Consider the following 21,938-nt stretch of genomic DNA (forward strand, 5'->3'; position numbering starts at 1 on the left):
CAGTTAGTTCTTGAAATGTAGCAACTACATGAAATTCTAAGGGTCGTATTCTAGAACTGAACTCAATGCTCAAGTCAGGATTTGAGTATGGTTTAAAGCACTTGATATCATACTCAAGTCCCTGCCATTAGGGTCGTATTTCCAGTGCTTGTGTTGCCAGTGCAATCCTGACTTGAGCATTGAGTAGAGTTCTAGAATACGACCCTAAGTGTAAACTCCAGTGGAGTATATAAGCTTCTTACTTGCAATGCGATGTTTACACGCGTTTGAATCTATTCAACTCGATACAAATGCAACAATATGCTTTTTAAGCTTCTACGTCGGCTCTAAAAAAATTTAATTATGACAATAACGTTCATTGTAAACCATTAGCCACATATACCAGAACGTTTAATCGAACTCTAAGAACGATTGACGTCAATCTTTTTTCAAAATACACGTTCTTGTATTTGTGGCCAGCGGTTCATATGGACGTTGTTGTCATTATTCAACCTTTTGTAGCGTTCCTCTAAATATGTCCAATATTAACTTTATTCATAAAACATTCGTAAAGTCATACATATAAGACCTGTGCAATATTTTTATACGAGTACATTACATAAATGGGGAAACGAGTATGGCCCAATAAATTGTCACGAATCATTTTATAGAAACAAATGGCACTTGGACTACAGGAACTAAGAGTGGTTTATGCATGCCACTTTTAGCAGCGATACAAACGCGCGTTCATGAAACGCGCGATTGCATCGCTACAGCTCAGAATTATAGGCGATTGCATCGATGCAAACGCGCGACTGCATCGATGCAATCGCCTATAAATCCCAAGTATAGTAATGCAATCGCGCATCTGTATCGATGGTGTCGTGTTTGCATCGCGTTTGCATCGCTGCTCTTAAAGGTTCTCTGAGGACACGAATAAGTAGTCCGAGACGAAAGCCGGTTCTTCAAATTTGGTATCCTAATTCCTAATGTTGTAACTCAAAATTTGCTCGTACAGATGGCTCAATTTACTGGTCTCTTTGATGTTGTATATGAACGTATCGAAAGAGGAATGGAAAATGTTACAAGACGATTGCATTGACAGTGATTAAAATTTTCACCGAGCTGCGCGCCAGTGTCTGATCGTAGCCGCCCATTGCTCCACATTCATAATTACAATATTACGAAGTCCCAAGGCCTGTGTATATTTAAAAGAATAATTAGGGACTTCAGAAACGATGTTATAATACCAAGAGATGGCTGCGAAGGCCCAAATCTTGATAGTGCAGGTGAAGATAGCAAAGGACTTCGCGTAAAACTGTGCTATAACTCTCCGAAGACCCTTGTCTCAAGTGTAATTTGTAATGATAATATAGGACTTTGTGATATTATGCAATTTTCGTATAGGAACTTGTTTTTAAAAAGGAAGGACAAGAATTGGTGCAATTATCGATCGTGTTCTTCGACATTATGAAGGCAGTAATTTTATTTATTAGACAATAAGTTAAAAAATATAATAACAGATAAGGTGCAATAAAAGTTTAAATACTAGAAACTAATAGTAGGATTTAATTATAGGAATAAAATTGAGTCCCCGCGGCAAGGTGCCCAAGATGTTGGCAGCGTTCCCTCTTTGTATAGCTATGCTTTTCAGTAGTAGTATATCTCCTTGTGAAAGAGTTCGTGCAGGGAAGTACTGCCTTACCTATTTCTGCCGGCAAGCAGTAACTCCAGCGTTACTGTTTGTGTACATGTTTTGAAGGGTTAAGGTGCTGGTGAAATTACAGGCACATGGGACTTGTCAACTTATGTCGCAGGGTGACGGGCCCAGTGGCAGTCCCCCTCAGATCTTCACGATTTAAAGCTCTTGAGTGGCACTGTACAGACAAAGGACACCTGTTCCCACAGTCCAAGGACATCGACTCCAAAGGCTGTAAATAGGTAGTCGGAGCCGAGGTTCTGGTACTTATTACTCTTTATTTTTTCCGCCAGCTCATCTGCGGAACCAGCCCTCTTGCTGGTGTGTGTGGTGGTGTCGGCACACGTGGCTCCCACACCAGTGCCCGGCCCATACTCTAAGGAAGGAAGGCATTCCGTTTGAGTATTTGCGTTTTTTTTAAATATCAAGTGACGGGACTAACAAGTCGTGGGCTTGGTGGTAAGCTACACGCCTGTAACAGTTGCAGTGCCACTCGGAGCTTTAAATCGCAAAGATCTGGGGGGCACTGCCATTGCGCCCGTCACCCGAGACATAAGTTGACAAGTCCCATGTGCAGTAATTTCACCAGCACCCTTACCCTTTTATGCCGGACTGCTGCGTTTGGACAGCGGGCCCGTTGATCGTGGATGTCGTTGAGGGCTGCATGCCGGGAGATGCGGCTAGCGTTCAGTTGGCAGGAAAAACCGTGGTATGACCGTATGAAGAAAGTTAATATTGCTTTTGAGTAGATTTTCGGTAACTAAAGTTAAAACAGCGACATCATTCATCGAACAGTATTCATCGAGATGATCAATGATCACATCATTTGACTAGACTAGTTGCAGCAAAGAATTGTAAAAAGTTATTTTTCATTGGTGTGTTGGGTTAATTTTAATGTGTTCACGCAAACGTAGGCAGCGTGTTAGGGGAATTTGTTTTTTTTTTATGGCCCAGGAAACCCTGTATCGCGGGTGCAATGGACACACACGTAGACAACTTCAAATTACATTCAAACTTACGAGAGAAATAAGTGTAGGCCCTACAAATATTTCTCTCGACCCGGGAATCGAGTCTGGGACCTCTGCATGGCAGAATAGCATGGTAACCGTTCGGCCACGGTTGAACATTGCAAGGGTACATGATCCAATATACAGGTGAAAAAAAATCAATGGGACATTATGGGATACTTCCCATGGGATACTTCTCATAATGTCCCAATGATTTTCCCTTAATGCTTAAGATTTTTTTCCAATTTTATTTAAAGGAAACATTATTTTACTTTTCTTAATGTGAATATCAGCATTCACAGACTTTTTGAAAAGCTTACCATAAAAATGCAAAAAGGAAATTCTCAGATGACGGGCGCACTGAAAGTGCTTCTCGGATCTTTGCGATTTAAAGCTCTGAGTGACACTGCAATTGTTACGAACAGGCGTGTCGCTTACAACCAGGACCACGACTTGCTCGTCCCGTCACTTGGTGTCATAAAAAAAATCACGTACCATACAAAAATACACAAAAAATATATTACAATAATGTTGTAAGTTAAATAAATTTATTTTGATGTTTACAAATTCTACGGGAATTACAGTTAAGTAATACGAATTTTGAAAGATAAAGGAATAAAACCTGACTTTGATTAATACGGTTAATGGAAATCTGTAGTTAATTAAACTCTTCTCAGGGGGTCTACTCTCGGTCTCCGTCTGACATCCGTCCGAAACGATTACTGTCAAATAAGCAATACTTGAACAAATGAAAAGACGCGTGATGCGAATGAAGCTTCATACTGGATACTTGTCTTTTAATTTTGTCGAATATTACTTATTTGACAGTAATTGTTTCGGACGGATGTCGGAAGAGTGAATGTCAATTTACGTACTCGTGATTTTGTATTTGATTAAATAATATAACGATGACATTTCTGTATCTATTTGCATTTCGTCTTTGACTTTATCTGCACAATGATGATTTCATGAAGATCACAAAGAACAATGGTAAAATCATAGTTAGAAGAATTCGTTAGCCTCTTCAAATGCCTTAATTACAAGTTTGAATAAAATATTCATTAGGTTTTTCAAATTATAATAGTGGTCTGGAAATGAAATCATATTTAAAAGAAAATCTAATAAGTCGTAACCAGATAAGAGGCCAAATTTGACACTTGTTATCGTGACGCGAATAGAGATGTGGACTAATCATATCGGTAATCATATTATACGATTTATACGAGAAATGGATTCAAAATTTTAAGTTTGTGATTGTTTAGATTATTTTTCGGTTCATTGTTGTTCAGAGGGCCTAAAAGGTCAAGTCGTGCAATTTAGTTAAAAGCAATTCATTTACAGAATTCCTTGCAATTTTGTAGCAATTCCTCTTATTTTCGTAAAATTGTCCCACATTCCGATGAATTGTATCCAATTCTTTTGATTTTGATTTTATAATGTTCACAACTGGTTTATTACGAGAATTTAGTGTAAATAAGTATGTTTATCAATAAAACAACTATATAAGTCAATATTTTCTCCGAGAAATCGAATTGACTCGGTGAAATTCGGCGATTAATTGCTTACAACACTATTATTTAAGAAAAAATAGATTGAGGGCGTAACTGTTTTCAGGATGTTTCGGAGTAACTCAAAATTGCATTTTATTTTGGAATTCGCGCGAAAACAATACTTCAAATATGTTTTATCATATTATATAATGTTTCAATAAAATTTATGTATTTTTTAAAACTCAAATTATATTACTCGTTGTTTGTTTATTGTTTCGCTGATTTATTGTTAATACAATAAAGTTATATACTATCGCCCTTAGAATAATAACGCATAGAAATCTAGTCCGCACACGGTAAGTGAGGCAAATTGAAGCGCTCCCAAAGGGCCTACACGAGCGGGCGGGCCGTCAGTGCTCGAGGTCAACTTGCACCGCGAACAGATCAAGAATTTTAGTTAAAAATGACAAAATGTGCGGTAAATCAGTGTAAAAATACGTCAGACAAACATAAAACAGATACTAACATCACATTCCACTAGGAAGTAACGCGTTTCAACTTGTATTTTTATATAAATATTCACTAAAACCGAAAATGAACCTACTACTAAAACTAGCCTACATGAATTTGATTTTTGCCTCACTTGTGACAGTTCGTTTGATATGAAACTATCATTCTATGCGTTATCATTCCAAGCTATCGCCTTCTTTAGCTATCAAATTTGGTGATTTCTTTTTCTTCTTATTTGGCATCGAGTATATAACCAGAAATAGAGACGAAATAAGGGCCATATATTCCTGGTAACACATTAGCGATACAGCTCTAATAAATATCAACTCTCGTTTGCACTGAAATATAGACAGGCCAACTACTGACCTGTGTGTACGTCTCCGTATATTCCAAGAAATATTCTGTATTTATTGTAATAAAGATAATATCTCAAACAATGCCTTGCTGTTCTATTCAGTGGTGTGGAAAAAACAGCAAAACATCTAATTACAAAACAAACGGAATCACATTTCATCGGTAATTAAATATTAAATATGCAATTTTGCAATTTTCGTCTATTATAGCAAAGCTGAAGTTAAATGGTCGATTTGAAGTGAAACAGTTGACGACCCCCTTGACGACACCCGTCAATTGTTTCGAACTCGGGCTAGCCAATCGGAGCGCAGTTGTCACAGTAATGATATGGCAGAATAGTTTTCAAATAAATTAAATGACATTTCGGCTCTATTTCTGGTTATATACACGATGTTATTTGGTGACGACTCTAGTTAGTATGTAACCGGACTGACATATACAACTATTAGTTTCTTGGTTCCTTAAGTCGAGCGACATCTAGTCGCTAAAATGGGAATTACAGTACATACGTATGTATGCATTTGATCCACATTTAGTTTACGTAATATCAAATGTACTGATTCGACCAATTTGTAATAAACTTATAAATATTAACTACTTCATTATAACAAATAAAATCAGTAACTTCTTCAAAATGTCACGCGAGTAAATGGTAAAACTGACAAAAAGTTCCCAAAACCAGGGATAGATGGCACGTTTCATAAAAAATAATTTGTTTGAATTACCGATGCAATCATTTGTGGTATGTTATTAATTAACTCAATTTTTTTTATACCTTAACTTCTACCTATTGACCATACCAGTATAAAAAATAATTTCCTCTGAGCTTTCATCACGTCACAAACCCAAGGCACCATTCAGCTCCTATTAACTCTGTTTAAGGCTTCTGTAGTTTATTTTGATATGATAACACCGAATATATTTTATTCTATTACGTAACACATAACCTCCGAAACTTCAAACTGGAACATCTTTAATTCCTGTCAGAATAGTAAACCCAAAACAAAATTTGTTCAGAAAATTCAACTCTATATTTTTACATATTTTTCATAAACAGACGTACACAAATTATGTTAATGCAAATTTATATGGGAGTTTGCCATTGTCCTTTACAACCTGAATATCAGCATTAATTAGCAGCAGTTCTTTGTAAAATGTTATGGTACCTAGAGCTGATCGGATGATGGAAATGGCAGACAGATGAGTGGAACCCCTCAACAGTGTACAACAGCTGGTAGCTGTTGTACACTTGTGTTTGGGTTCATATGATTCGTTTTGACGAGGCCTTCCATGTCATTTCAGTTATCCTTGAAGAGACCACAGTAACGAATACAGCGAAAGCGGGGTTCACTTATGAGTCAGTTTTTTTTAATAATAAAAATTGAAATTTTAACTGCCTTCGTGGCCGGACGGTTACCATGCTTTATATGATATGATCGATTCCCGGGTCAGTAGAAATATTTGTATGGCCTTCATTTATTACTCTCGTGAATTTGGGTGTACTTTGGTGGTTGTCTATGTGTGTGCATATGGCACCCGGTATATTTGGTTTCCCTCGGGCGGGGTTGAATGTGTGCGTTATTATTATATGTTTTTTACGCCACGGGATTCGAACTATCCAAATTTCAATTGACAAACCCCCCCATCTCCCAATAGACAATCACCGCTCTCCGTTTCTAGATTGAATTATTTAAATAATCTGAAATACCTGTATGTAATGTATGTAAATAGGATGTCTGAAAATCCACGATTCAGGCTTGCCTTTGGGATTGTCGTAAAAATGTTGATTAAAATCTTTTCGTCGAATATTTTTTATTTTGTAACACATCTATTTTAATGGTGACAATTTGAAAATGGAAAGTGACGATGAGGTCGACGATGGAGCAGGTACATCTAAATAATGCCTATTCACTCTCGCCTTTAAAAGGCCCAAGTTATATCGTTCAGGGAACAAGTCTGCGGGCAGGGAATTCCACTGTATAGCCGTTCGCCGTATAAATGTGGAAGCGGAATAATTATTTTGCTTTGGTTTTATGAAAGTAGAGTTGGATGAAGAAGATAGGACATAGAGTCAAGGTAGAAGGTAACATTGGATGAGGACGGTCAAAAATGACGCTTTCAGATCGAATGGAGAATGTTCTTTACATGGCTGGTATGAAAAGATTGACGAATGTAAGCGAAGCTGAAGGTTTGTCAGGTTCGTGCAAATTGGTGATTGATAACCTCTGCCTACCCCAAATGGAAGTAAAAGTGTTCAATATGTATACATTTGTGCACAGCTATATCCAGGCCATTTGAATGGCCAGGACGTTGCTTTTAAATAAAAAAACGTACTAATTGCTAACCTATGTTTTTTTTGTAGTACCAAGTACCGGGACGTACAAGACATGTGACTGGTGGTAAGCGACATGCCTATTCATAACAGTCGCAGTGTTACTCAGAGCTTTAAACCACAAAGGGCACTGCCATTACGCCCGGCACCCAGAGACATAACTTGACAAGTCCCATGTGCCTATGAACGCAGTAAAGCTCGCATTGCTGTTTGGTAGCAGAGGTAGGTAAGGTGGCAGTACTTCTTTGGATGAACTCTTTCACAAGGAGCTTTACTGCTACGTATTAATTTATTTAATTGAGACCTGTATCACACAATGTTGGGTATAGGCTTTAGCTCCTCCAAACGTTTTATCCCTTTCAATGCATATGTTTATTATATTTTTATTATGTTGTAATCAAAATACATACATACCACGAAAGAATAAAAACAATGGAAGTACTTGTAAGTCTCGATTACTATCAGAACCGCCAAAAACCCATCGATCATAATTTGAAACACTATGAAATCTTGGTCGTTTTGTATAATAAGTTCTGGACTGTTAATATAATTTAAGCTTTACCCTGTTGGCATATCGTTTTGCACTACAAAGTAGCAAAATAAGGTATTTTTATACGATTTTCGAGGGTTTGGGCGAAATGATTTACACGATCATAACATATAAAGTAAAAATGGCGGCCTGAGCGTAGCACTTCTACTGTGTTTATTGTTCTGTGATACATACACACACCCATACATATGTTGGGGTAGGCGGTGAACCTTCATTTGCAACGTTCTTGACAAATCTTTTCCGCCTCTATCACTCGCATGAGTCTCTTCCATCGAGAATATAACCAGAAACAGAGACGAAATAAGGGCCATCCATCCAACTCATCAGTCAAATGGTACTGATATCACTTTTAAATATCAACTCTCGTTTGCGCTGAAATCACAAATTAGAAAGCTGAAACAGTACAGTGCTAACGACTGACCTGCGTGTACATCTTCGTATATCCTAAAAATATTCCGTATTTATAGTAATAAAGACAATATCTCTAACTATGGGGGCTGTTCCATTCGGTGCTACGAGAAAAACGGCAAAATATCTAATTACAAAACAAACGGACCCACATTTCATCGGTAATTACATATTATGCAATTTTTAAATTTCCGTCCATTATAGCAAAGCTAAACTGGTCGATTTGAAGTGAAACAATTGACGACACCCGTCAAATGTACGATACTCGTCAATTGTTTCAAATTCGTTACGATATGGCAGAATTAAAAAAAATGACATTTCGTCTTTATTTCTGGTTATATATTCGATGATCTCTTCATACATACCAGTCAGTACTTTTTACGTGGCCTTTTTTAAAAACATCCCCCATCTGATCGAGACATGTAAGTTATGGTCTATCTGTCTACAGGGTGTAATCGTTAAGTGTATCCAACCGTTTATTCCGTTAATATATGAGATATCAAAAAATATGACCAGTCTTTAGTTTCAAACAACTGCTTCGAATACAACATTTTGTACTTACTTAAAAATAAACGTCACTTCGTTTTTAATTAAATAAAAATAGTTTTAATACGTTGTTTATAGCACTTTTGTTAACCGACTTAAAAAAAGAAGGAGATTCTCAATTCGACCGTATGTTTCTGTTTTTGTATGTATGTTACGCGATGATTCAGCATTTGTGAACCGATTTTGATGATTCTTTTTTTGTTGGAAAGATGCTACCCCAGGAGTGGTCCCACTTCAATTTGAAGAAAATATTCGACCTCTAAGGGAGGCAGAATAGTCGGTTTTTTAGTATTCTGTCCTGAGATTATTATCTGTAAACTTATTGTTACCTCTTAAAGTCAATTAAATGTTGATGAGCATAAAACGTTACAATTTTAAATATTTCTAGTTTTATTTTTAAAACGAATGCTTTCGATATTTATGAAAATGTTTAAGAAGGATTTTTTACTAATTTTTTGTCAGTTTCATAGTACTTATTGTAAATAGTTTATGATGATATAGCGGTCCCCAAAATAAATGACTTTTAAGAAGATGTATGGGGCAGACAGAACATTTGAGGGTGAGGGAATGAGGAAATTAAAATAAACCAAGAAAAAATTGCGATATAAACTTACTTTACTTTTAAAAATGTAACTTTTTAGCGCCCAGTTACACGAGAAAAAAGTTACCGCGCGGCCGCCGCGCGGCGACCGCCCAGTTACCACGCCTTCATGTACATTAATGGCGAGTCTGAATTCTATTTATTTTTACAACAATATTTAAATTCCAGCCTGACTAGCCCGCGTGCCCGGAACGCTCATTTAAATGAAAACGTAAGAGCTAAACAAATAGAGCGTGTTTTAAATTTTTATTGAATTGATATTCAATTATTTTTTGTGAAATCACTCCACTAGTTTGTTATATTTATTAATACAAAGATCGAACACTCAGAAGAAATAATAATAATAAAAATAGAGCGTATTTTGCCATGACAGTTAGACGCACGCGGACTCCGCTCTCCGGCCGCGCGGGGTGAGCGCGATCAAATTTGTGTTGAATAAATGCGCCTTTAGAGTTTTAAATTAAATTTTTTCGTAGTAGAAACTTGTTACAAACACGACAAGTTGAATTTCGTCATTTTGAAACGTTTATAGTGCTGACAACTTTCATAAACTTACAATACAATGCATTTACTAAAGATTAAAAGTACCTTCGCAAATCTAGTGAAGGTAAAAGTGTGAGGGAATGATTTTTTTGGTTGGAACATGAATAATAATACAGTTTTTAAATTTATTTGTCGTGTTTTTACCACGGTATAACTTTAATTTAGCAACAACATATTTTATTTGATCGAATGTTTAAAGGTCAAAGGTTATTTTTGTTAAATGTGTTGATTTAAAGCAAAAGACGTGTTTGATTATAAAACTTGGGACCCGGAATGATTTTGGGGGCATTTCTATATTTTTTTTATTTAAATAGACCAATCAATATTTCGGCTTTAGTAGCGATTTAATTTTAATTTCATATGAAATATTAATTTTACAGCAAGAATCAAATACTTTTTTTTTATAAACCTAAAGGACAAGAATTTCGAGATTTTGTAAGAATTAACTTTTTAACTTATTAGATAACGCACTTTCGATTTCAGTTTAAAGGTTCTTGATATTTCTTATATATACAGAATAATCGCCCGGGCATACTTCGCGACTACACCCTGCATAAATTAGTGCTGTCAATCTGCTAACATCTATTCTGCATGACCAAACCATCGAAGCATCTTTTACCCTAGCCACTACGCCATTTTCCTCACAGAAATAATAATAGACGGTCCAGACCAGACAGTGAAACAACAAATCTGCACGAATAAATCAGCCAGCTGTATTGACACGGAAAGATTGCGTCAGTCGGTCTGTTTGTCCGGTGCTCGGATATACGCACCACTGATCGCTCGTTTCTAATCACCTAATGAATAACTCATGTATTGAAATTGTTTTTTTTACTTTAGTCATTAATTTAGAATGGTATGCTAACAGGATTATAGCACGCATAGGTATTGTACGTGGTAATTTAATGATTTTCAGAGAGTGTGCGGAGTAGCTTGGCTTTCTATCTCTGGAGTAGCGAGCTTTATACAGACACTCTATCGTGCGTGATACAGCAATTGAGTAAACGTGTAAAGACGTTGGAAAGAAAAGGGAAAGAACGCGAGATTGCGCTTATAAGGTGCCCGCGCAACCGTGCACTCCAAGACGCGCCAGTTTCACGCTATCCTGCGCTGTGAGCCCGTGCAGGCTTTTTTTTTATAAAATGTAAGTGCGCATTTCACCTCCATCTCACCTAATGGAAAGTGATGATGGAGCATGTACACCTAAATAACGCCTATTCACTCTCGCCTTTCCAAGTTGTAATGTTCAGGGAACAAGTCTGCAGGCAGGGAAATCCACTCCATAGGCGTTCGTCATATCAATATGGAAGCGTAACGCTTTGTGCGAATCTTTGGTATATCCACAACATAGGGGTGGAAAGGAAACCATGCCTACACCTAGTCCCCCGGTGATGGAAAGGGGACGGCGGAATTAAATCGTGTAATGCCATTGTACACTCTTCGTGATATATCCAGTAAAATACTGATAAGCAACTTTACGGCGGTGTTCAAGCACTGCTCTGCAGCTTATCTACAAAGGGATTAGAACCATTGACTCCTATCAGGCTATTATCGCTATTTGACGTGACCTTTGCATCGAAGTATAAAGTCGAACAGGCAATTGATGAGATGGGCACTATGTAAGAGCAACAGATTTATTTTATGTTGCAAAGTGGTGGACGAACACAAAGAGCTGAGGGACACAACCACTGCGCCCGTCATCCTACGACATAAGTTGAAAAGTCTCATGTGCCTGTAATTTCACCAGCACCCTTATCCTTCAAAACCGAAACTCAGTAATTCCCACATAACTGCTTGGGGGTAGAAATAGAATGGGTGGCAATACTTCCCTGGATGAACCCTTTCACAAGGAGCTCTACTGCTAAAAGATAAACGATACTTTGTTAACGTAGGAGGTGGAATGTATTGCAAAAGTTCAATTAAACAAGACAAACCTAATGAATGCATTAGGTGTAGTTGGGTTGAAAAAGGAAGGTAAAAGAATTGGGCCAGCGGGTTTGACAACAGTCTGCCAAGAAGACAAAATGTGTTAAATTTGAATTACCTAACGTAAAATCGACTAGTCCAAGTATAGAAATAAACGGAGATAAGTTAGACTTTGTTAATAAGGCAGTCTTCTTGGGAGTGACCTTAGATAGTAAACTTCAATGGTTTCCACATATATCTTCCCTGGCCAGTAGATTAAGCTCCGCTGCATACGCAGTCCGCAGAATGCGTGAGCTTACCGATGTTAGCTCTGCTAGACTAGTTTACTTTAGTTACTTCCATAGTATAATGTCCTACGGGATTCTCATGTGGGGTAAAGCGGCAGATATTCAAACCATATTTGTATTACAAAAACGAGCGATTCGTTCTGTGTACCGTCTAGGCTCTCGGGTTTCTCTCAGAGAAAAGTTTAAGGAGACTGGTATCATGACTGTGGCATCACAGTACATTTACTCAAATATTTTATATGCCCGTAAAAATATACATAATTTCAATAAGAAAGAAGATATCCATAATATTAACCTTAGAGCTCATTCCAAACTCATGGTACCACGATTTCGTTTAACCAAGGCAAACAACTCTTTTATGGGGAACTGTATACGTTTTTACAATAAGATTCCGGAGCATATATTAAGTTTATCATTTCCTAAGTTTAAAAAGTACATTAAAAATATTTTGATCGAAAAATCATATTACAAAATTGAAGACAACGTGTTAGATAAAGATGTATGGAAAGACGACATGGCTCCAGATTCCACACAAATTTGATTCAAAGTGTATTCCATAGCATTTAAGTTTATTTGAAAAGAGCAATCCCTAGAGTTTCTAGCTCGTTCTTCTCAGGGAGGTCAGCGTAGTGAACGAGCAGACAAATGTGACGTTTTCAAGTGTAAATTTATTTTACCTATGGAATAAATAATCTTTGACTTTGTCTATTTCCTGTCCTTTAAGAAGATGTTGGCAATATGCAGATGTAAATTATTCAAATTCAAAAATGTTGACAGTCATATTCAAAATATCTATTCACCTAGACAACACAGTACATTGCCTTAGGTTATTCTAATTTACAAGAAATACAAACTTAAATTATAAATAAAAATACAAAGTACAAGTCATCATGACTTTTTAAGAAAATGAATATTTGAATCCATAAATTCGTTCATTCTGTAAAAAACCGCGATATTTGAAGTTTTCTTTTTGCTTGAATGCAGCCATTTCTAAGTCAGATACACTAATTGGCAGTTTATTGTACATGTATATTATTTTTTGCATTTATGCCTTGTTTTAAGGTTTTTACTAATCTGATTTTATTTGTTTTTAGTTATGTATCTCCTTTGCTATATCATTTTTTGTTTCGTGTATCTCTAATGACTTTTTTTTTTAAAAGGTAAAAAGTGACATACCTGATGGTAATTTCCATTGGTGGTAACTGTGGGGGGCGAGTACCCCCTACCTCCGTATCCCTGGGCCACCGCACCATGGTATAAGGTGTTGTTGTTTGCATCCCTCGTCGTTGCTGCTGTGTATGTCGTCTTGCAATTTTGAGACATTTTGTGATTCTGAAAATTTTGGAAAAGCAGTTTTGGGTGAATGATGTCAGAGACAAATTTTAAAATTTGTAATACATTAGGAAACTTTTTATTACACGATGAAAACAGGACCACAATTTTTTTGGGATTAGGAATTTTGAATGGTTTGAGAAATAAACGCATTTTAAAAAAAAATTACTCTTGCATCAACAGGTCGTCTAAAAAAAATCCACTATTACCACAGGAAACCTTTGCCCTATGAGGTTGTTTAAAAATGGGTAAATTATACTACTTTGTGTTGTCAAACGTACATTACAAATAAGAACGAAAGAAGTAGAGTCGGCCACACAAATAGACCACAAAAAAACGAAAGTCCAAGTTAACGTCCTTGTTAAAGCACTGACGAACAACTGCCATCGGGCGATAATAAAAATTAACAAAAAACACACGCTTCACTTTGCAACACCAGAAGGCACTTTAAACATGAATTGTAAATAATTTCTCGGTTTTAAAAATATTTAAAAAGGTGTTAAAAATTAAATAAATAAAATTGTACCGCAATAGCGAGGAGCGTGCTCCACTGCAGGTAATTATAAAAAACTGGCCGTCCAAAACTGTAGCAGCGGTACAGTTAGTAACAGTAAACGTAACACGAGATGGACAATTAAACCAGTGCTTTGAGTGAAAAGAGAAACGATTCCAAATCTCTCCTCAGCCTCAGTATCTACACAAACACTGTGAACACTAGATGAAGTAAATGAAGAAATCTTGGTTATGATTCTCGGTATTGGGACCAGGGTTGCTGATGCTGGTTTTTTACACATCAGTAGATGCAGATGCTGATTTTATCTATTAAAAAGTCGTGAAAAATATATAGATCTTTATCAATCAGTCTGCCAAGGTTAATCATACTGACATTTCAAAGATAAGAACGACTGCTGAGCTTCTCTTTGGGCTTGCAATCTGTTTCTGGATGGTTAGTAAATTAATGTCACGACGCGAATAGCCGAAATGAATATCAGCATCAATCATTGCTGAGGCTGATGCAGATGCGGATACTTTAATTTATGCTGATGTTGACATTCGCAACAACCTTGTTAGGGACAATTTGGGAAATTAGATTTTCTAAATTATTTTTGCCCTGAAGTAAATTTCATTACTTTTGTACTTCTGGTGTTTACAGCACAGGGAATTGCCTAATTTGAGATCAGAAAACTAGTAATTGTCTGGCACTTTATTCTTATTACGTTAGTCTTGAGTCTTGCTACCAAAAGCGTGAGCTTTGATCTGGCATGACGGATATATCGGAGGATTTACATCCATTGAGATATCTTCATCCTCTGAGATATATCAGAGTGAACTGAATTCTTGGACACAAGAGGATTGGACAGTCATAAGAAAGTAATCATTATTCGAAAATCTTATTCATCCGTGTGTCACTTTTTTGTAGATTCAGGACGATTAAGAATTAATGGCTTCGATACATTTGGGTCCTATGTAAACGCCTCAAAATTTATAATAGATTTTTATTTGAGAATTGCTTGTATATGGCTAGAATGGTCTACCAAAGAAATCCTGGACCTTGACCGTCTTCTTCTATTGGCATAACTAGGCCAATTTTTCAGGGTAACGTATTTACAGTTTTGGTATTCACATCGAGCGTACCTCGAGTCAATCTGGATTTACCAAAGAGTTATATTTAAATAAAAAAGAAGGTAGACATACGACGATTGGTTTGTGTCGTCACGACTGTTCGATTTTCACAGCTGAGAAAAATGTCCCACTCGTTATCACAAAAGTATTACATTTGCGAAAAGAAGAATGATTATGTGATGATGAATAATAATAATAACGACAAAATTTTAATTATATCCTCAAACTATAGTCTGTCTTTTTGAAAATGGAGTAAAATGACAGTTGGCGCAAAAGTGTTGTCTGCTTGCAAGCAGCTAGTGATTGCAGTCGATAAATACTCTATCGACTATCGACTGAATATTGGTCACGCTTATGCAATAAATGGATATATATTTGAATCATCTTTCACCCATTACTCGTGTAACTACAGTTGATTTGGATTATTTATTTTTGTAAGTTTATACACACATACACTACATATATATTATTAAGAAATACAAAGAGGAGATTTCAAAGTTTTTCATTTTTATTCAAATATATAAAAGTTCAGCTGTCGTAAAATGTATATGAATTAAAATTTATTTCGAAACTAGTAGACGTAATTAGTAACCATTAGAACGTGGTAACATTCACAATTTTTCCCAAAATGTTACCTTCTTTCACAATCTATCGATAAAACTGTCGACAGTTGCTGTATATGACTATTTAAAATTTTATGACAATTGGTAACCCTGCAAATGTAACTTTACTCCGTCTTCAAAAAAGACAGACTATAAAGTTTTTCAACTCGCTAAAGTCAGTGACTTGTGACTCGATCAAATGTGCTCGACATTTTGGGCCTTCTGTCAAAATGGATATCCAATTTTCTTTTTGTCGACTGTACTTGCCGTAATGCAGGGGTTCTGACATGATTACCTCAAACTTTATCGAGAACACGTTGGAATTTGTGAAATCAGAGCATTGGATGACCAAAGAAGTGATTGTGGAAAGTTTTATTATAACAACCTTCAGTAACTCAGCGGTTTGGCAATTTGACACCTTTCATGAGGTCCCGAGTTTCATTCCTGGTAGAATAAAGAGAAGGAATATGTACGGGGCTATTTTTAAAATATTAATAACCTCGCAGGACTATATTACTAATATTACAAACACCAAATTTGCTCCATGACTTTAAAAAATATATCTAGTTTTACTTTCATACAAAAATAAGAATAAATAAATAGATCGCACTAAATGGTGATAACACTGTGCGGTAACAATAGGAGTGAGTGGGGATCGTCGAGGAGCACGCTCTTGCACGATTGAACTTCTTACTTTACTACCAAATCTAGATCTAAAAACTGTCCGACAGTACAAAATTTCATACAAAGTTTATTTTTTGGTATTTTTTTTTACGTTTTATGAAAAGTCAGGAAACAAAAGTTGTTATATAGTATACCTATTAATAATAAACTATATTAGTATCCTGGGAGGTTGTCAGTATTTTACAAGTAATCCTATATATAGTAGCAGTAGAGTTCCTTATGAAAGAGTTCGACCAGGAAAGCACTGCCACGTTACCTATTCAGCTTTCCGGTTTTGAAGGATAACGACTTGTCAAGTTGTCAACTTTTGTCGCAGGGTGACAGGGACCGTAACAGTGCCCATCGGATCTTTGCGATTTAAGACTTTGAATGACGTTGCGACTATCATGGATAGGAAAAACGAAATAAGAAATAGATACGGTGTCAGTACTGTCCATAGATGAGCTCGGAATGTTAAGATGTTAAAAGGGAGGGGCATAATGGTAATGAAAGAAAGGTGCAGGTAAAGGCTAGTGTTATTCCAAGGTATCCAATCGGGTATGTTACCTTTAAAACCCGCATTGTCACTTGTAGGATTCTGCGGTCAAATATGAGGTTATTATTTTATTATTATAAGAGTTTAATAAGATTAGAAATATTTATTATTTTTTAAATCCAACATGAACGACAGGAATCCGTACACCAAATAATTAAAAATAGGTAATGTCCCCTACACCTATAATGCAGCAAAGCTCGCATTGGAATACCTCGCCTTAAAGACGAAATTCAATTACTATAATTGAAACGGAACCCAACGTTAAGTAACAGATGCGCACTAGACTGATTTCTTCAATTGTCGTGCTCTTAGCAGTCTTGCCTTGAAAGGGCCTACTAGTTTTCAATTGAATATGGAGCAATTATTCAAGAATTTCGCAAACTTACATTTGCATTTCAACAAAAACAATTCACATTTAAAATTAATAACACAAGACGTTTTTCAACTGGCAAATATACGAATTGTTATTTTACCATCTTATTTTTACGTATGCAAAATAAAATCACAATTATAATTTATGCGTGTAAAGAGTTTGTTGCGGTGAAAGCGTAAGTTGGTTTATATAATTTTATGTCCGTGATAGTGGAGTTTAATCAAAATGCGACTTTTTGCGTTGGTCTACATACGGATAAGATCTTTAATCGTGTGCATATAAATCGACAATATCGGGCATTAACGCGGGTGTTTATCTCGCTGTTGTAAAGTTCTTTCGGTCTGCGTTAATAATTTACAAATTTTATTGCACCGTAATGTTTGCAGTTACGTTATATAAATAATGAGGACTAAGTATTTTTTAACAACTTCCCTTACACGATGTAGTCATACTTGTAATAATTGTCAACGAGTGCAACAACCATCGAGTATATGACCAGAAATGGAGACGAAATAAGGGCCATTCATCCCTGGCAACTTATCAGGCAAATGGGCTTTATATCACTTTTAAATATCAACTCTCGTTTGCGCTGAAATCTCAAATTAGAAAGCTGAAATAGTACAGCGCCAGGCGACCTGTGTGTACGTCTCCGTATATTTCAAAAATATTCTGTACTTATTGTAACAAAAATAATATTTCTAACAATGGGAGGCTGTTCCATTCGATGGTGTGAAAAACAGCAGAACATCTAGTTACAAAACAAACGGAATTATATTTCATCTGCAATTTAATATGTATATTGCAATGGTTGTTTAAAAGCAAGCTCAAGCTAAATTGGTCGATTTGAGGAGAACAATTGACGACACGCGTTAGTGGAAGATGTACGCTTTTAAAAGCGAAGTAAGATCGTAAGTCAAGCGACAAAAAATTACAAATACGGCAATTGCGGACTATATTATTGCATGTGAAAATGCATTTTTAATAGAATATAAATATAACTTTTTCTAAAAAAAACCCCCAATCTCAAAAGTTTGTGAAATTACATCTATAGACATAGACAAGTTGTATCGACATCTAATTTGCAACTCTTAAAAAACACTGAAAAAAATATAGAGTTGAGAACGGCCTACTATTTTATAAAACTAATCAGATAAACATTTCTTTTAAATGTCAAGTGATGGAACGGCAAGTCGTGTGTCTCCTATCCAAATTGACAAGTCCCATGTGCGCCAATTTTCTGGCACCCTTCTCAAAACTGGAAAGCAGTAATTACCACATTACTGCTTGACGGCAGAAATTCGACACGATTCTATTTTAATACATTCTTCATTCAATTGAGATCGATCGTTTTTATGGTTGCTAACACTGACTTACAATTATATGGACGTCGGGTCCGCGCTAAAAAGTGTCCGAACTTATAGGGTGTTAAAATCGTATACAGAACGTCATTCACGCTCTAGTCTTCTTTTGTTCGACTGACAGCGAAGCAAGCAAAATTAGACAGTACTGCGATGACATTACAATTTAAATTCAACGTTTTAGCTTTTTCATATTCCTTGAAATGTCACTACGTTTAAATAGGTTGACTTGGGACATTTTTTTAGTGGTTTTTGTATTAGACCCGTCGTCCATTTATTTGTAAGTCAATGGTTGCTAAGGAAAGAAACAATTTAACTTTACGTATCTAAATTCGCTTATTTGTTTTTTTTCAAAACCAAGGTTTGGGGTCTTTTGACGACTTCCGTGGTCTAGTGGTTTGCATACCGGTTTTCATGGTGTCTCCATCTCTGAGGTACCTGGTTTTATCTCCTGCCGGGTCAATGTAGAAAAATAACTTTTCTATGTTGTCGCGGACCTGGATATTTGTGGTACCGTTCTTGTTTCCGTGTTTGTGTGTTTATTCACTTGTGTCCATAATACAATTGCTTTAGTTACTTGCTTTGGGATCAGAGCAACGTATGTTGTGATGTTGTCTAATATTTATGTATTTATTTACAGGTCCCATGGTCACGGTTGTCTGGGATAGTATTACTCATCAAACAATTTTGTCTATTATAATGCAAAACCCCTGCACAGAACTGTACTTTAAATAATTAAATGACTCAACCTTGCGATATTAAATTTCTGTTAAAGAAAACGGTCTTACGGACTTTCCCTTTACAAATTATATTTTTAAAATTATTAGTTCGTTAATTTCTATTCTAAGAAAAACGTAATTAGCTAAAAAAATATATCTGAAACACCGTTACTTCAAAGTTACCTGTAGAGTTTTTTTTTGTAATTAAAATTTAAATGCAAAATTCTATTTCTATCACCACTAAGTCTAGTAAAGCATAAATAATAAAACGTATATAGATACGCAAAACGATTTTATGCTATTGTAACGGAATTCGGGGCATTTAATTTTATTCCATGTCATTCATAAATTAAAGTGTTACAGTGCGTCCAATTTCCCCATCGACAAGTGACATTGATATAGGTACATAAGTATTGATTCAATTAACGTGCACTGGACTTGTAATGTGCGCAAAGGCGCCTTTTGACAGCTAAGAAAGACGATATAATGTAACTTTTAATGAAAACAATGAAACAATAAACAAATAATTATGAATTTATTGCCTTTTAAGACATTTAATGTCTTTTTAAGACATTATTTTATTAGTACATAATAGATGTTACCACAAAACACATTACAAGTATTACTTTCCCGTGAATTCCAAAATAAAAAGCAATTTTTAATGCCTGGAAAAATAAATATCTGGAAAACAGACATTACATCCTCAATTTATTTTTTAAATCACGGTGTTATAATCAACTACCTCCGTGGCCGAACGGTTACCATACCGGACTGCCACGCAGAGGGCCTCGGGTTCGAATCCCGGGCCGGGAGAAATATTTGTATGGCCTACATTTATTTCTCTCGTGAGTTTGGGTGTAATTTGTGGTTGTCTATGTGTGTCCATGGTACCCGCGACACAGGGTTTCCCTAGTGCGGGGCTATGTTGAGTGTGTGTGTGCGTTATTATTGATTGCTGAATTTCATAGACTCAATTCGATCCTAGATAAATATTGTAACCTGTTCAAATATTAATATAAGAAATAAAAACTGCTCTATATCTAAAGCCGTTTAGGACTTTTTGAATGAATGATTGGTTACATTTAATTTTTTTGCAATTTTTGCTGCGCTCGGTTTTTCTCCGTTTTGGAATTGGACTTTAAGCTTGTTTATTTTTGTGTCTGTGACTACATTTTCCTTTTGAAATGTTTATGTTTCCTGTAATATTGACCATATTACTTATTATATTATTAAATTTTATAATGTTTACATTTTAAATAATTGTTACTTGTTCTATTTAAAACTCTAAACTAATTGACCTTAAAATAATCTAAGCGATCACAAACGCATACAATTTTAGAATCGATTTTTCGTGAGAATCGGATAATCTGGTTAACGATTTGTTTGGTACATCCCTAGTTACGTTGTTATGACTATTATAGTAATAGTGTTTGCCTTTGATCCATCTTTTACGTGCAATCGATTTTGGACGTTCGGAAACATATACATTTTAAATCTTTTTTAGTTTATTGCAATCCTTATAGGTTTCTCATCATGGTGTGACTTCTTATCCTCCTCTCGATAACTCAGAGCCGCTTAACACAGTACGGTCGCGGACGAAGTGGCTGTTAACAACTTTAAGGACAGGCCTGTCTGTCTACCCATTTTCGCTGTCAACGACTCCCCTTATCTCGTTGTCTTGCGGAATTATCTCGATATAGAACGAGTAACCGCTTTGAAATGTTTGAGGGCAAACCCACAACTAGTGACAAACAAAGAAATCTAGTAAAAAAATGTATATGCAGATACAATAACTCTACAAACCATTTTGGTCAACGTGGTGTACTTATTTGTACGTTTACTGCACAGTATAACTCACTGTTCAAAATTCTCTGTCTGATGTGGTGACCATCTTGATTTTAATCTTTCGTGTGCAATATTTAATGTGCATAATAAAAATATTACATTTAAAGAAAATTGTATATAAAACCCATTGACTTACAATTATATGGACGTCGGGTCCGCGCTAAAAAGTGTCCGAACTTATAGGGCGTTAAAATCGTATACAGAGCGTCATTCACGCTTTAGTCTTCGTTTGTTCGACTGACAGCGAAGCAAGCAAAATTAGACAGTACTGCGATGACATTACAATTTAAATTCAACGTTTTAGCTTCTTCATATTCCTTTACATGTCACTACGTTTAAATAGGTTGACTTGGGACATTTTTTTCGTGGTTTTTGTATTAGACCCGTCGTCCATTTATTTGTAAATCAATGATAAAACCATAATAATTTCATATTTTTGTACATATATTCTTTCAAATAAGATAAATCCTTCATATACTTCCTCCTTTATGGGGTATATTCACAGAACAATATATACAGTAGATGTGGTAAGTTAACGTCTGACGCGTGCCATCTATAGGTCTTTAAAGACCTATCTGAGGTCAGTCCGCCATTTTCGCTTTGTATGATATGGCTGTTCGTGCTAATTCTCTAAA

General features: G+C 35.9%; 1 long non-coding RNA gene across 1 annotated transcript in view; it reads right to left on the reverse strand.

The window, feature by feature from the left end:
* LOC113240029 overlaps nucleotides 1–21,938 on the reverse strand; it is a 33,320-nt gene that overhangs the window by 2,352 nt on the left and 9,030 nt on the right. Inside the window, exon 2 of the long non-coding RNA XR_003311230.1 lies at nucleotides 13,409–13,564. This is a non-coding gene — a long non-coding RNA (uncharacterized LOC113240029). The remainder of the gene's footprint in view (nucleotides 1–13,408; nucleotides 13,565–21,938) is intronic.

This window comes from Hyposmocoma kahamanoa, unplaced genomic scaffold (assembly GCF_003589595.1).
Source record: "Hyposmocoma kahamanoa isolate Upper Pololo Valley unplaced genomic scaffold, ASM358959v1 119, whole genome shotgun sequence".
Taxonomy (NCBI): Eukaryota; Metazoa; Arthropoda; class Insecta; order Lepidoptera; family Cosmopterigidae; genus Hyposmocoma; species Hyposmocoma kahamanoa.